Raw genomic sequence first — 16,785 nt, forward strand, 5'->3', positions numbered from 1 at the left:
TTCTACACTACCCCACAGGCACTCCAGTGCCGAGAGAAGAGATGCCAACGATCAAACAAGTTGCCATTTAAATGAAAGAAAGTAAATTGTTTACTGCAACAATAATCTTTTTTCATGCTGAAAATGTCATTATCTTGTTAATGCACATACATAGAAAAAACTTGAAAACTTGAATAAATAAATGTCATTATAATAAAAGGCAATTCATATTCAACTGATAAAAAGCTACTAGCAGATGCCAAATACAACACTTCAGAACTGTGAATTCCTTTTCATGTTTAAATAATATCCTTTTAAAAGCCCCAAACCGACTCCTTACAGAAGCGAAGACAGGTTGTTGGTGGTCAAAACACCACTTAACTCATCATTCCAGATGCCTCTTTGACCGCGTCTGAGTGTTTCAATATCCAGGAAATGGTTTTTTGTCTGGTCTGAGCAGAAACCTGATAAAAATAATATTCATAACAGGGTACGAGACACAAGACTAATGGAATGAGAGAACTGACAGTTTAACTATAAACCAGTCGTCTCCTTTTGATATGATAGTTTAATGGTGAATGGTGAAATAAAAGAATGAAATAAATGATGCATTTCTGTCTCCATGTCATGTCTTCAATGGAGCTTGTTTTAGTGAATTAGATCATGTTCCAAAAATAAAAGTCAAAGGATGAGTGACTGACTGATTTGTCTTCTTTCAGTGAAATGAAGATTACTGACCAAAAGAAGTTCATCTTATTAAAAGAAAAACTTCTCAGAGCTGAGCTGAGTTTATGGATTTGTTCTCCAGCTCCAGCACAGGCTTTGATATATTCAATCAAATGTAGGGATGGTTGTTTTCCTAGCTGTGAATGAAGCCTCAGGAACTTAAGGTTACATAGCTGTGTTGATTAAGCTTCATGAATCAGTTTGCTTATTATTTAAGTCCACTAGATGTCACCCTCATCTAGATAATCTATTACTCCGAACAGATATTCTATCTCACATAATTTTTAAACTGACAAAGCCACCTACACCTGTCGTAGAAATGGAAACCATCGATCAGCTATTTGGTTCCGTTTTCAAATTATAATGCATTTTTATGTCTGTATTACTTGAACAATGAAACATCACATCATTTTTAAACTGATGGCGCCACCTACTGACCTCTAAACAACATGACACTGCTTTACGAAGCTCCATCAGCCGATCGCTATTAGTGATTACCTTAACCTGTTTGTTGGAATAACCAATTTAAAATTGGGGATTAAGCGGAAAATAAAATATGCCTATATAATACAGAGCCTTTATAAAAAAAAAAAATAACATGATTTATTAGGCCTCTAAAAATTGTAGCCTGAGATATACTGGACTGGTTTAATCTGAATATTTTTGTTGGTTGGATTTCAAAGCGTAACTTTTAATAATAATGTTCCTAATAAAAAATATTTCAAAATGATGTGTTGTGCCCTTTGCTAGAAATTGCTGAATAAATGATCACGGTTTGACAAAAAAAACAAAAAACATCTAGGAATGAGCTGCACCTAGATTAACAAAAAAAGTAAACAAAATACTTGAATCTGAATAACCTTTAAAAACGTGGAACAGGCTGTACTAACAGGATGTATCATTGGAGGGACATTTTAGATTTGGATTGTGTCTTCTCTTTTAGAATGCGCCACTGAGATGTAAATAGCATTTCTGACAGATAAAAACACCGTTAGTCTGCTGCCTCGTGAGGGAAATGATGTTTCGGCACAAATTTAATACCTTTAAGTGTACAGCTGCACCAGAAACTCATTTAACTCCCATCAGTAAGTGTCTAATGAATGTTCACGGAATGATGATGTTGAGTTTTAGGTAATTACGAAGTAGACGTTGTTTGAGGGGGAATAGCTTTAACTGAATTACAAAGAGCTTTGTTTATACATGGTGGATACTCTATTGAAGCATGCCAACTATGGGAACAATAATTCATTTAACATTTGGCTGGAAGACAAGTCAAAACAGATGCCAGAGGAGTCATGGATGAGTTGCTTGTAGACAATTAGCAAAGCTTGTTGAGAAGGGAGAAACTGGAGTGTTTTCTACCTGCAGAATTTGTTTAGGTTTCAGGGTTTTTTTGTGAGCAGAAGAACCAAAAAAAACACCTGCTTACCCCATTAACTTTCTTGAAACTCCAACTGGAAGAAGTAGACCGCATGACAAGAGTCTCCAGCCTGCCTACTATAATCTGATTTTATTCTCAAGGGAATCAATATAACCTAAACTTCATTATGCTGGGAGAGAAAGCTGCATTAATAGCAAACATTAATATGTATTAATAATCGCTGGAAGGGTTTTTAACCATGTGTGAGCAGCACCTCTAAATCCCAATCCATTGTTCTCGGTCAGAACAAGGTAAAGTGCCTTCTGGGGATGAGACCCCTACCCAAGTTGAGGTGTTTAAGTACCTTGGGGTCTCGTTCACGAGTGAGGGAAGAATGGAGTGAAAGATTGACATGCGGATCGGGACGGATTCTGCAGTAATGCAGCCGCTGCACAGATCTGTGATTGTAAAAATAGAGCTAAGCCAAAAGACAAAGCTAATATAATAAAATATATCATAATACTATAAATATAGAATATTAATGTCCAAAAGCCTTAGATAACAATTCAACCTGATATTGTCCACCAGAAAACTTCTGGTATAAACTATAAGATCAGAAACAGTTGAAATATCATTAAAAAGTCATGAAAACATAACTTAATCCATATATTTAACGGTTGGTTCAGGTTGGTGAACTCAAGACTCCCAAGCCATGCAGAGTCGGCTGTATTGTATTGCATGCTGGGAATGCCCTCCCGACGTTGACCCTAAGTAATTATACTGATAAAAAAAAAAAAAAAAAAAAAAATTATTATTTGAATTAAATAAATAAAAACCATCTGCCATGAATAAAAAAAGACGCTTGATGGATCTATTTTCATAAAATAGTTTGAATATCTGTATTCCAACAAGATATTCTCATGTATACTACACTTTTAATATGATTTTAATCCTTTAGCCCCCATCAAACATTTAACATCTATAATGAGTTGCATACACAGGTATGAAGGGAGACCACAAGCTCTTTGTACGAAAAAAAAAAAGAAAAGGAAACGAGTCTCAGTATTTAGCAGGCTGATTAGAGTGAGTAAAAAGTGGAGCCGATGCATTAGTGCAAAGAGCAGCAGTTCCGATTTTTGGCTTGAGGCTGGTTAGAACTTTTACAAAATAAAAAAAAATAAAAACATATTTAGAGTTTCAAAAGACTAGAGGGTCTATAGCACTCATTTAACTACAAGCAAAAACTGTACAGAGGTTATTTTTATTTCTCACACTTTCTTTTTTATTCCTGTTTATAAATGTCCCTTCTTTTTGTCACAGTATTGTTACAGTTTATTTTTGTGTCTAAACAAAAAGGAGCTGTCGCGCCTGCAGTTAATGCAAAACTCTGCGCACATGCGGAGAGAAATCCTTCAAGACTGTTGCTTCTAAGCTTTGGAACTATCTTCCTCTCCCTCTGCGTTGATGGAGTCTAATGACTCCTTCAAGAAACATCTTAAAACCTATTTAGTTGTGCAGACTTTTTCTGAATTATCTCGGGGCTGCTATGTTTGCAACTGTATCTTCTTCAACAAATGTGTTTGCATTTTTAACTGTGTATTGTTTTGTTGTTTAAGCACTTTGTGACCATGGTCAGTGAAAGGCACTTTACAAATTAAAATTACTTACTTACTCACGTACTTGATAAGGGTTGTGGTTTACCTTACAAGTGAGCACCCATTAGCCACCATAACCTCAACTAAATAGTTTGATTTGCAAATCATTGTTCAGCCCAAAGCTGAAGACTGAATTCTCCAGGAAAGCTGTGACCTTAGATTGGCTAAGACCACGGGTGTCCCAATTCTACGTTGGAGGAAGTGCCAGCTAGCCCTTGAACACAAGTGAGGTTGGAGGGACACTTGAAACGGAGGGGTATGATGCATTTGCCCAGAAACGGTTGAAATTTGCAACCATTGTGAAGCAATTGACCAACAAAGAGCATAAATGTGAGTATTTTATTAAATCATGTTGTAATTTTGCACAACCCAGAGAAGACGCTAACGATAGCTTTTACGCTAATGACAAGACTGGTGACCTCTTAGGTGTTATATCTCAACCAGTATATGCAACTGGAAATAGAGGATAATTCAACGTAAACAGCTGATTATGCTCAATTTCATCATCCCGTGAAGAGTAAAAAGAGGCAAGCATTTTCCTAGGTTGTTTTAATGATGTACTTTGTTTGACCTCCTCCACTCGTCGTGTTTTTCTTCTCCATCTCCGAGCCGACCAAGGTTTGTATCTCATTTGTATAATTAGTTTACAGCAAAAACGTCCTTCATCAGTTTGCCACGCAAATTTGCATTTAAATGAAGCGGCAAGTCTTTCAACGTAAGAAAAGGAGAAAAAATTATTCACCGTCAAATCAAAGTGTCACACTTATTGTGCCATCTATGAACACCTTGTGCATGGACAGAAATAACCGTCGCTCAGTTCACATGGAACAGCATTGACTTCACAGAAAGGAAAGGAATTGATTATTAATCTTTAGATGGGATAGGTTTGAAACTGATGTATCTTATTTAACTTTGGAAACATCATGTTCTGGAGGCTGGAAGTGAATTTAAAAATATGATTTTGAATCATGACTGAATCATTTATATTCATTAATTTATTAATACATTGCTCTTTAGCAGCGTTTTTGGATAATCGACAGATATATAGAAGTCAGTAGGGCTGTGTATTGGCAAGAATCTGGCGATATGATACGTATCACGATAAGATATATTGCGATACTGTAGGAAGAGCGATATTTTGTTTCTTTTAGAGAAACAAAACTTTTTATGGCTTTTACAGCAAAGAAATGAGTATACACTTTCACTAATCAAATGTGAAAGTTCTCGTAGAAAAGTGATTCTCATAATATGAACAAAAACTGTTAACTTATATTAACAATGAAGTGCATTAATAACCTGGAGCAACATGCAATATCCAGTATCAATGTTTAATTTTTTAACTTTAAACTCCGTTTTAAGGTAAACAAAAAAAAAAAAAAAAAATTATTGAGGTTTTTTTGTGGGCCAAAATTTTTATTTTTTTTGTGGGCCAAATATAAAGCCAAATGAGTCCAAACATCAGCTTTAAAGGCTGTGGTTGAATATATATTTAACCTTTGAAACAACATTTTACTTTAATTCAAAGCTATTATTAGTTTTTATATTTTTTTTGTAAGTTATTAAAGCATTTAACGGTGTAATGACTAAACTAAACTTGTTAAATATATTTTTGTGTCATCATTGATTAACCTGAAGTTTGTGGAATTTTATTTTAACGGAGCATGCACTGTCATATTTGTGCGTATTTATATATCATTTCATGTCTTATTTTATTTATTGTATTTTGAATAATCTCTTTTTATTTAATTTCTATTATTATATTCTTGTTTATTCTCTAATGCCACCACAAAAAAATCCTGTGCTGTGTTTACAACACTGGCAATAAAAGTTTTATTAACGTAAGCTAAGGTGCGTTCAATATTGTGGACCAAAAATGCATCGTAATGAAAACAAACGTGTAATGAATGAACATCAGCAAAAAAACAAACAAATGAATAGAAAGGTGTGTGCTTGTTTCAAACAAAATTGGAAACACAATATTCTGAAGTTTATACCATTAAAGTATGATATCTCATGGGCTCATCTGGGTTTGTTTCATTTGTTACAGAATTTATTTTTTGTGATATAAATAAGTGCATTTCTCCATTTCTATTTACCATATGGGATTAACCAATAGACTTTGTAAAAAGATTTGAAATGGAAACATATCCAAAAACTTGAATATATTCATCATAATACAAAATATAGTCATGGAATGTTTTATAAAGAAGAATAGAATTTTCTTTAGAACTATTGGAGCAAAATTAGTGATGCCTGAAATCCTTCCAGTAGCGTGACTGTTGTTGCTCTCGCCGCTACATCAGATGCTAAATTGACCATCGCCCGCTACAAGCCGAGAGCCCTGCAGCCTGTGGTTTATCCTTCAGGAGTCTGATGGGAAAAATCCCTTTGTAACTTCAAATTACAGCTAAATGAACACAAAAACGTGAAGGGTAGCAATTCTGAAAGTCACTTCACCGCCTCCCGGCTGCACTGACATCATCAAGCTATTTGTAGGAAGACTTGTGAGCTTGTTTAACAAGAGCAATGTTTTGTGTATTGTTTGTCTTTTATTTAATTAGCGAACCCAATGTGTTGAATCCATATGTATCTGTTGGCGCTGTATTACTGATAAGCAAGTGGGATTATAAATAAATCAATTAAGCGTGTTTACATTCAGGCTTAATTAAGTGCTTCTGCATTCTTCAATGGCTGCCTTGGGTCAGTCTTTTTGCACACGTTGCAGGTTATCTCCTTTTAAATCTCTTTAAACCAGAGCTTGGAAAGTCTTGGAAATCAGCAGGGGTGAGAAATAATGAGTGCGGTCACACCAGACGCACAACGGGGCCGGAGAATCTTTGTTTAGAATATGGAAAAAAAAAAGGTTTTATTTTAATGAAGACGGTGAAAAAAAGCATCGCAGGGCTTTTTCAAGTACTGCTTCTTGGTAGCCCTCGGAAAACCACATGAGGGTTTTTTTCTGTTTATGCCAAACAATGTTATCGTTGTTTTCAATCTAATGGCATAAAAAGTGTGCATCATTGAACATAATGAGAAAATAATCTTTATTAGAAACTTTTCTTCCATAACTCTATCTTTGAATAAATAAGAATTCTTACACATATACCATATTTTCCGCAATATTGAGCGTGCAGCAGAGTGATTTTGAGTGTACGACAACCAAGACTCACTCGCTCAAACCGGTGGAAGTAGTATTGCTCCATAGACATCCGCCATGATGTGACATTCGCCGTAAATCCCACCCTGTGATGACTCAATGACGTAATCCCGCCCACGTCGTGTCTGCTCAGTTAGCGTCATGAAAGTGTTTGTAAACAAGTCACCCACCAGGTAACGTTCCAAATAAAGTGCTCCAGATTATAAGGCGCGTTGTCATTTTTGGAGAAAATTAAAGGCTTTTAAGTGCGCAAAATACGGTATATATATTATTGACTTGCACTGAGCAGGTGCTCTTCTCTGTTTTCCACTCCTGAATCCTTCGGATTTACATCAACACCGTACAATCAATGCCCATTTTACTTACTCACCTACCCACGTGCCCGATCATTGATCTCCTCGGCCGGAGCGATCACACATTCAGCCAGCCACTCGCCACTACATTTCCATTCCGTCTCCTGCACAGATGGCGAACACAGACCCAAGAGAGAAGTCTTGTTGTTAGGCAGTGAGAGTCAGAAATCAGCGGCAGGATGCTGGGCAGCACAAGGCCACAGGCACCGTTTGGCCGGAGGGACTTCAAGATAACGCTTCGTAATGATTCACTCTTAGATGGATGGTTGTGCTGCTGCATGGACGGTTGGACTTACAGCATGTATAGATGGAAACTGGCTTGCAGGATAATGTAACATGTGTAAATTCGAATTTTTTTTGTCCACAGTTTAGAAATACTAGAGTTAAAAAACTGTCTTGTTCAAGTTGTTTCCAGTTACCAGTTTTGCTATTCACCTTCATGTCGACTAAGGGTTGAAATTATTTTCAGAATAATCTGTTCCTTTATAGACAAAAAAGAATGTTCATTATAATGTAGCGACTTGAGCTCAGTGGTCTTCGTCTCTCGCCCAGAAGTACTCCAGGTGAATATTAATATAAAAATACAAGATGGGTATTACAGACGAGCAGTATTGAGGTATTTGGATGTTGAAGATAAGGACGAAGACAACCGAGCTCCAGTCGCTACATTAAAATGAACATAAATGTTTGCCTGTAAATCAAAAACGAGATTTACAGATAACTCTGAAAATAATCCCAACCCTGAGTTTACATACGGGTGAGTAGAAAATTATGTTTGAGTAAACTAACCCTTTAAGTACCTACTTGCCTATATAAAGTCCCCTAAAAGTGCGCTAAAAGTGAATTGTGTTTGTGTGAGATTTTTTGTTGTGTAGTTGCTGTTGAAAATGACCTGTTTTTACCTACTTTACATATGTGAAGATGTTATGTTGTACAGAAGTCAATGTCTATCCATCACAAAATAAGAATAAGCATCACAATATGAATTCAAGAAACACCACATCTGAACGAAAACCACAAAAGGTCTGACCTAAAAGAAAAGATGTATGTTTATTTAAATTCACTTCCATTTGATTAATAACACTATACTTTCATTTTTCTAAACTGTCAGCAACATTTCCGGTAGCTCTTCTCTCCCCCATTCTTTCTTAATCAACCGCCATTTAAGTCATTTATTCATGATTACAGTCTCTGCGTGACTCTTCCTCATCTGCACCTCCCTGATCCTATGATTTAATAAAGGATCTGCTTTCCTCGTAATGAAAAGGAAATGGAGACGGCAAGTGTACAAGTGCTTTAGGAAAGTTCATCCACACGTCGGCTGTTTGCGTCCAGAGCCAGCTTTGATAACAACCGATACACACTGTGACAATTATTATATCTGTGTGTGCGTGTGAGGGTATAAATAAAGGTAGAGTGTTTTTGTAAATATAGTACACTTCCAAACACTTGTAAATGCCAGAGAAAAAGTGCTTGGCAAACACCTAAGAAACATTTATCTAACTCTAACTGGAGAATCTACAGAATTGTACTCCTAGCAGGATTATTTAATTTATTAATCAACACATACATTGAACATTAAAGGATATTAATTGTTGTGAATGTGTTCTATTGTGTCGCATCGCACAACAAACATTATACTTCTACCACAGTGGTTTGGAAACTAAATGGAGACAGCAGTTCAAACTCTGAGACAAATTAAAGAAGAAGAAAAAATGGAAATATAAATAAATTGAAAAATAATCAAGACAATTGTGAAACAAATTTAAAAATTTGAAACGGATCTAAAGAATATTTTGTATTTTTTTTTTTATTAATTTTGCTTTTGGCTTTTTTAATTTGTTGAAGTATCCATTTTGTTAGTTAATGAATTGGTATCACCATGCTTTGTTAAGAAACTTACTTGGTTTGTGAATAATGTGTTTTTTTAGACCAATTCACTTCTGAATTAAGTTTCACCAAAATGTATCTTTTCAGTGAATTTACTGTAAAATATGATGATTTTTGTATATCAGTGATCAGACAATTACATTTATTGATGCTACACAAAACCCTTAGACATTATTGAAGAACTGCTAACAGCAAGATCCCCTTCGGATAAGACCACTGACCCAAAAGAATGTTACATACAAAATATATACACTAACTTGAAGTGTACGTGTTGAAGGGCATTATATTATATTGAGAGTGGAAGATCACTTGTGAGTGACCTTGTTTATTTGCACCAAAAGTACATATTCAACAGCAAAGTGATCCTTTTCCCAGTGTTTATTTCCTTAAAGATTGAAAACAACACTGTGAGCACATCTCTAGCCATTGAGAAACATTGGGGGTCTGCCATTTTAAATGAGGTCACTTGCCTCCCATCGGAGACAAACGACATTTATTGATGCCTGCAATAAGATCCTCCTCCTTACTATTGGGTTTTAATGGACACTGTGATTCTGGGTGGTGGCTTTGCTGCTCATGTAAACCAGAATAGCAAACTGAAGAAGAAGACAGATGGAGAGACAGACAAAGATAAAGAGAGAGAGAAAGTGGGAGAGATCCCAGGAGTTCAGTCATACTAATCCCTTTGGCCAAGAGCTGTGAGTCAATTATTCTTCATTTGTCTTTTATCTCTCCACAACTGTCTGGGAATTGGGCTCTTCCAAGGCCTGTCAGGCACTTATTGATGCTGCTTGGCCTGAAGGGTTCACACAATTCGGAAGACGACAGCAGAGACGTGTAGAGTCCAAGGGGCTAATTGTGTCAGAGATTGGGGTTGGATTCCGAAACACTACCTTCCATTGAGGTGCTGAAAGTACACAACCAGGAGCTTCATTTGAAAGCTGACATGGTCTAAGGTTTTTTCTAGATGATAGTGTGTATATATATATATCTATATATATATAGATATATATAGATATATATATATATCTATATATATCACAGTATATATCCGATATAGATATATATAGATATAGATATAATAGAGGCACATCCATATAAATGTGTATACATATGGTATTACCGGTTCATTACATTCACCATCTTTCTGACACCTGGTGTCAGAAGTAGGATGACAAAGTATGGATCCTGAAGAATGATTGAACCTCTAAGCCGGTGGTTTTCTATCTAGCTATATCTCTCTTTATACTGTATACAGACATACTATATGATAGTACGTTTGTGTGTGTGTGTGTGTAGGTGTGTGTGTGTGTCCCTTTGTTACATTTTGTATCCAAAGGGAGGCATAAACCACAATAATAATATACATCCTATTTCATACACATAATATTCATACAATATTTAATACATAATACGTTGTAGACAATTAATAAGTTACCTGGGCATCGCTGGGTAATTTGCAAGTTTTCATTTCAAAAGTTGTCGTTCACAACAAAGATTGATGTGGCAACATGTTCTTGAAAGAAAATATCATCCGCTCCTCCGAGCTCTAATAACGTTCTTTAATTAGCATTCTGCTTACTGCTAAATAATTACATGGATATGTCCATCACCAGCTGGCTAAATTATTTACTTACTTTTTGAATAAATAGATACACGATTTTATTGATTTGTATCAAGTATTTTTGGTTAATTAATAAGTAAATTCAATCATTCCACTCAGAAGTTATTTTGAATATTCTTTGTAACAATTCCATGATTGTATTTATACTATGGACATCCGCATGATTGGTTTTGCATGTTTAAACAACACTCTCGAGCTTCAATCTACTTCAGTAATTGTACTTCAAATGAGTCAATCAGAATTGTAATTGGATTCATGTGTAAGAATGCACGGAGCAAATCAAGAATCCATAGAAGATAAAAAAATAAATACATGTTTAAAAAAGCAGACGTTAAATTGTGACCAAAATGGCAATGGGATAATTTACAATACAAAAAAAAACATTTAAGGGTAATTAAAATGCCTATGTAACATTTATAAATATCAAAGTATACGGCGGACGGACAGGGAATTTGTCTTTTTCTTCTTTTTGTTGTGTTTACAGTGTTCAGTGTCATTCGCTGTCCGTTGACATTTGGCAGCATGTCACTCAAACATGGGGCACCTCTTCTCACTCTGGTGTTTCAGCTAATGGGGATATCAGGGCTGTCACATAGAGTAATCGTGATGATGAGTTCTTAACGTGGAGTGGATTCTATCAGTTCACCACACACAACAGCACCTTCACCATTCCTTGAATGTTTCCAGCATGACACGATCAAGGTCAATTCTATATATAAAACAGTCCATCTGTATTCCTAATGATATTTCCTAGAACATGTTAATGCTACACGAACACCTTGAAGAAGAATGTGAAAGTGACCAACACATATAAAATAGTCAGTTAAAGTGGGATAATTCTTCATTAAGCTGGCAGCTCTTATTCGGCCAACACTTCACATGCTCTGAGATACAACAGACAAATTAGTTGATGACTCAGAGCAGACGATCCAGGTCAGTGGCAAGAAATATGAACTCTGGTTACTAGTGATGTGGCAATGAAGCAGTGTCATGTTTTGTAGAGGTCAGTAAGTGGCGCCATCAGTTGAAAAATGATAAAAAAAAGAAACAGTAAATAATGACAGTGCCTCATGAAGCTTCGTCAGACCATCACTACAGGTTACACTTAATTTATATTTAGAATCCAAGGGTTGTGAAGATAAGGTGTTAAGTATAAAGACAGCAATGTATTTTCAATCGCTCCTGCTGGTCAACCATACACATAGTTATCAACTACTACTGATAATCAAAGATTTTGGAGGATATTCATGTTGTTTTACAAGTGAGATACCATGATACCGATGTTGTACTACTTCACAAAACCAAACTAGATTACATTTTCATCGTGTCTCTAGCAATTGAGCGTTTGCCAAAACAAGTTTGTTTTCAACACATATTGAAGCTTCTGCTATGTTGTTGTACAATGTTATATTCATAATCCACTAGATGGCGGTCTCTGCACTATTTTCCTTTCCGTTTTGAACAACTGTTCTATTGAAACATCACATCCTTTTTTAACCGACGGCGCAACCTACTGACCTCTTTATAACATAACACTGCTTCATGAAGCTCGAGTAGCCCATCACTAGCATTAAGTGTCCCTTTCCTAGCTACACATGCATCAATACCTCTGTCAGTGGAATTATTTGATATGTCATAGTGTTTGCAGATGCGTTTTTAATGCAGTTAAAGTTTTTACTAGACCATCCTCAAATGGACAAACAAGTATTTAAAAAAGGGATCGCAAACACATAAAAATAAAGAGCATCAATATTGATATGAATCATTTTCCCTTGCTTCTATTCACCGTCTTACACTATTTTCTATTCGGGTACTCAAGGCTGACTGGAGTGAAATCTGAACTGCCACTTCAATTACTCGGCTGCACCCAAAACAACAAATTGGCCGCTTTCCAAAATGTTTACATCTTTGCCATTGGTCAAAACAATTCCATCTTAATGTATTCTGCCGTCGTTAATGCCAAAACCAATCTGACAACGCTGATGCACGACCAGATAGTTAAAAGGGAATCAAATGTTGACAGATAGTCAGCAAATTGTCAGAGCAAGAGAAACCCTGCCAAGAAAACAGCTCTTTGATGCGTCACCAGCACCTGAGTTGAAGACTCAGGTCTTTTATCTCCAGTGTAGCAGAAACTATAGAGATGAAACGGAATTTTAAAATTAACATTGAGGACAAATCTTCTGTCTTTATTTTTATAATCTGCAAACTGTCCCTTTTCTAGAAAACATAATGTGCTCATCAATGACCAGATGGTCCTTACAATTTAACTATTACTGATGTGGTTTCCATGGAAGTGTGTGGTGAAAATGAGTTTTCAGGGATCTTTAAAACTAAACAGTCAATGAATTGTTGTGTTCATTAGCAGGTGGTGTGACACGGTGAAAGGTTTATACCAAATTAACAATATAGACTGGGTCCAAACCACCGGGCTGCAGCATCGGGTCGCAATGAAAAAAACAATAATCAATTTAATTTATTTTGTATTGATTATCACTGGATTTTCACACAAGTATCATGAGCCCATGACTCTCGAAACATCAAGATGTTAGTTTCAAGCAAGTTTACTAAAAAAAATCCATAAAACTTAACAAAATGTAAATAAGTAAAACAGCGTAGTGCTGATGAAGCTTTGTGAAACCTTTCATGTTGTTTGGAGGTCAGTAGGTGGCGCCATCACTTTAAAAATGATGTGATGTTTTATTAGTAAAGTTGTTCAAAACAAAGGAAAATCACTGCTTCATGAAGCTTCACCAGACCATCACTAGTACTGCATAGTTTATTTTTCAAGCACTTTTTTTGCCGGCCAGTCTAGGAAATTAATGTCAACATTAAAACAGTCTGTGGTGCTAAAAACCTGTGTATCTTAAAACACAAAGATTTGGCTCCAAATAAAGGTAAAAACAAACAGCAACAATATATAAAAGGTTTAAGAACACTGTAACCATATTGCTCTAAGGGCAGGACACAGCCTATCCAACAGGACCTTCTGAATGAGTTGCAGAGGGCTGATGATAAATTGAAAAGCCAGGAGGGAGATCCAAAAAAACATTATGACATTGTAACAGATAGGGTTGCAACGCTTAATCAAAAAAAACCTTAATAAAAATAGACGATGACAAATAGCAGTGACAATTGTCACAAGGCTATTTTTACTCTTAACAAAGTTGCCATTATTGTACTGCCTGCAAAACTGGATTAAACTTTATCAACTGATGATTCATCTTCTCTAACGGGAACATCTCAGGGTTTAACCTCGACAGAGACCCTTCTGCTAAAGAAGCTGCTGATACTTTTTGATATTATCGTTCATTCTTTATACAGAAAATGGACTCAAAAAAATGTTGAATGAAGCAGCCCATCAGCATCAAAGTTGAAAAATGTCTTGTTATTATTATTATTATTGCACAACCCCATGCTTAATTTAATAACAATTAAAAAAAACAAAAAACATTCTATTAGTTGACTAATCCCTAGTCACAATAGTGACTAGTCCACTATTAAAATAGCGGTTAGTTCCAGCCCTAGTGATATATTCCCCATATAAACAGAATTTACATGTGAAATTATTTAATATTACTTTAACAAACAATTCTATTACCGATTAGATTAATTTATGGTGTATTTAATATGTTTATTTGATTCTTATAGTTTTGTAAAGTTTGATAAGCAATTCATGAATTGTTGTTTCTGAGTAAGTAAGATTTAGTGAACACATTTAATGCAAAACCCATTTGAATGTGGTTATTTCATAGACTTTAAATTACAATTCATTCTTGAGTTTACATTTTTAAATATCTAATTTAAAATATTAATACCTCTATAGGGTATTTATGTTGTGATTGAAACCAGAGCAAAGAGGTTTCACAGAGAGAAATGTTTTCAAGTAAATCAACTGTAACTTACTTGGTCAGAAGTTTTTTGTCTAGACCTAAATAGTTTGCAGCAGCTGACCTGTGGGTTCACGGATCTGGTGGCAGCAGGATTCAGCAGGAATTAAAGTCAGTCTATCTGTGACAGTAGGGTTAAGTGTGATAAACTACGTGTTTACCACCAACTGTCCTCCAACCAAACCCGAATGGAGCCAAAATCCTGGACTTCTGACTGATTTAAAGCCAGATAAGAGTCCAACTGCCTGCAGGTACTGGTATTTATTGTAGGATTTCAGATGATAGTTTCTTGATAAAAATAAATAAATAGTGCCTTACAGGCTGTCCTGACAACAGCCTATTATAACATCTCTACTGCACACAGTCCATTAACAGTGCAGCTCCCACTATTTTTCCACCTCAGGAATCTTGATGGATTTTACCTTTTAATTTAATACCCATTTTGAAGACTGTAAACCTATCAAAATTTCCATCAGCTCGTGTTGCCAAAGTAAACGAATGCTTGAAGTAGAGTTGTAATTTTAGCTGTCATAAGTGCATTAAAAAATATGGCCATGCTGTTGTCTGTTTATGTCATTTGGCTACAAAAAAACAAGCTTTTAAATCATCTTGGACTCACACTGTAATTGGGGGTATTGAAAGAATCTTTTTTACTACCACAGGAAACCACAAATTATGAGTGTGTAGTCATATGGTTACATATTTATATTAAAACCATTTAAAGAGAATGAAATAAGACAAATGTGCCAAAGATTTGAGAGCTGTCACTATCAACAGTTAGCATACATATGTGAGGGCGGGGGGGTAGATCGAAAGGTACACCAAGGGCATTGCCTTTTGGCTTAGCTCTCTTTTTTCCTACCCCCATTCCAAGCAGCTTTCTACCTGATTCCTCCCTTACTAGCAAACAAGAGTATCGGTGGTAATTATAAAAAGGCCTGCTGGGAAATTGACCGACGTTTTTAACTATACATTCTTCTCACGATACAATATGTTCTGCCTACGATACGATATAGATACCTCGCGATACAATTCTACGTGATATATTCAACTCACGACAGATATATTCTGCTTACAATTTAAAACAAAAACATTCAGCTCACAATATGATTAAAATGCGATTGTTTTGCTTACTAAACAATATATTCTACTTCTTCGGAGATTACAATTATTAAGTCATTTTTTATTGTCTATTAAAAGCAAACTATTTTTTTCAGTAAATACACAGTCAATTAAATAAATATGTATTTTTTAATTTAATTTTTTTTTTTTTTTTTACAATTTTTTTGTGGTATTCTGCAGCTGTCTGCCTTCATTGGGGTTAATTCCACAGTGAAAAGTATTAATTCCAAAAATATAAAGACTTTTAAAGTAGTCATAAAATTATGAAAATAATGTGTAATAAATGTAGCAATGTTTAAAACCCTTGGATGAAAGCATTAATGTTAAATATATATGCAACACCCTTTGGCCAGCTGAATAAAGAAACCAAGGTAACTTTATCACAGTCTGGCTTGTAAATGTATAAAGCCTTGGCTCCACATTGAGATTCTTCAAACGCACACGTCTGCTTGACATCTATGTCTGCATATTCAAAGTGTCACACAAAGAACTTCTCAAGGACAGGTTGATATTTTTATGACCCAGGGGAACATTCCCACTCCAGCCTCTCACCATAAATTAAGTACCCTCGCCTGAAGGATCATTAAGAAACAACAATCCCTACTAAATCATCTAATATTTTCCACCTCTACACTGTTAAGCATCAATTGAAAGATGCTATCAAAACAGACCTCCCAATTAGTTTTTAATTGCACCTGAGAGGATCAATAGTAAACTGTGCCTCCTGTTCTTAAAGACTGCTGCTCTTGATATACGTGTCAGGGAGAGCTGCCAGCACCCTGCAGAGTAATGATTCTCTTCCATGGCAGGCGCTGCAGAAAAACCAAACCACTGCAAAATCAGTTTTACCCACAAGGTCAGACATTTAAGATCCTTTCTGTTCTACATTGATAAATGCTGCCGTCATCCCTCACTCCGTCTGCCTTAATTATGATTCAATATCCGTTTAAACACTGCTTTCTCGTGGGGTGATTAGGAGCCCAGGGCTTAGAGGTGAGCCGGGGAGGATGTTGGCTGACCATTTATTCG

Source organism: Callionymus lyra, chromosome 13 (genome assembly GCF_982586985.1).
Source record: "Callionymus lyra chromosome 13, fCalLyr1.hap1.1, whole genome shotgun sequence".
Classification (NCBI taxonomy): Eukaryota; Metazoa; Chordata; class Actinopteri; order Syngnathiformes; family Callionymidae; genus Callionymus; species Callionymus lyra.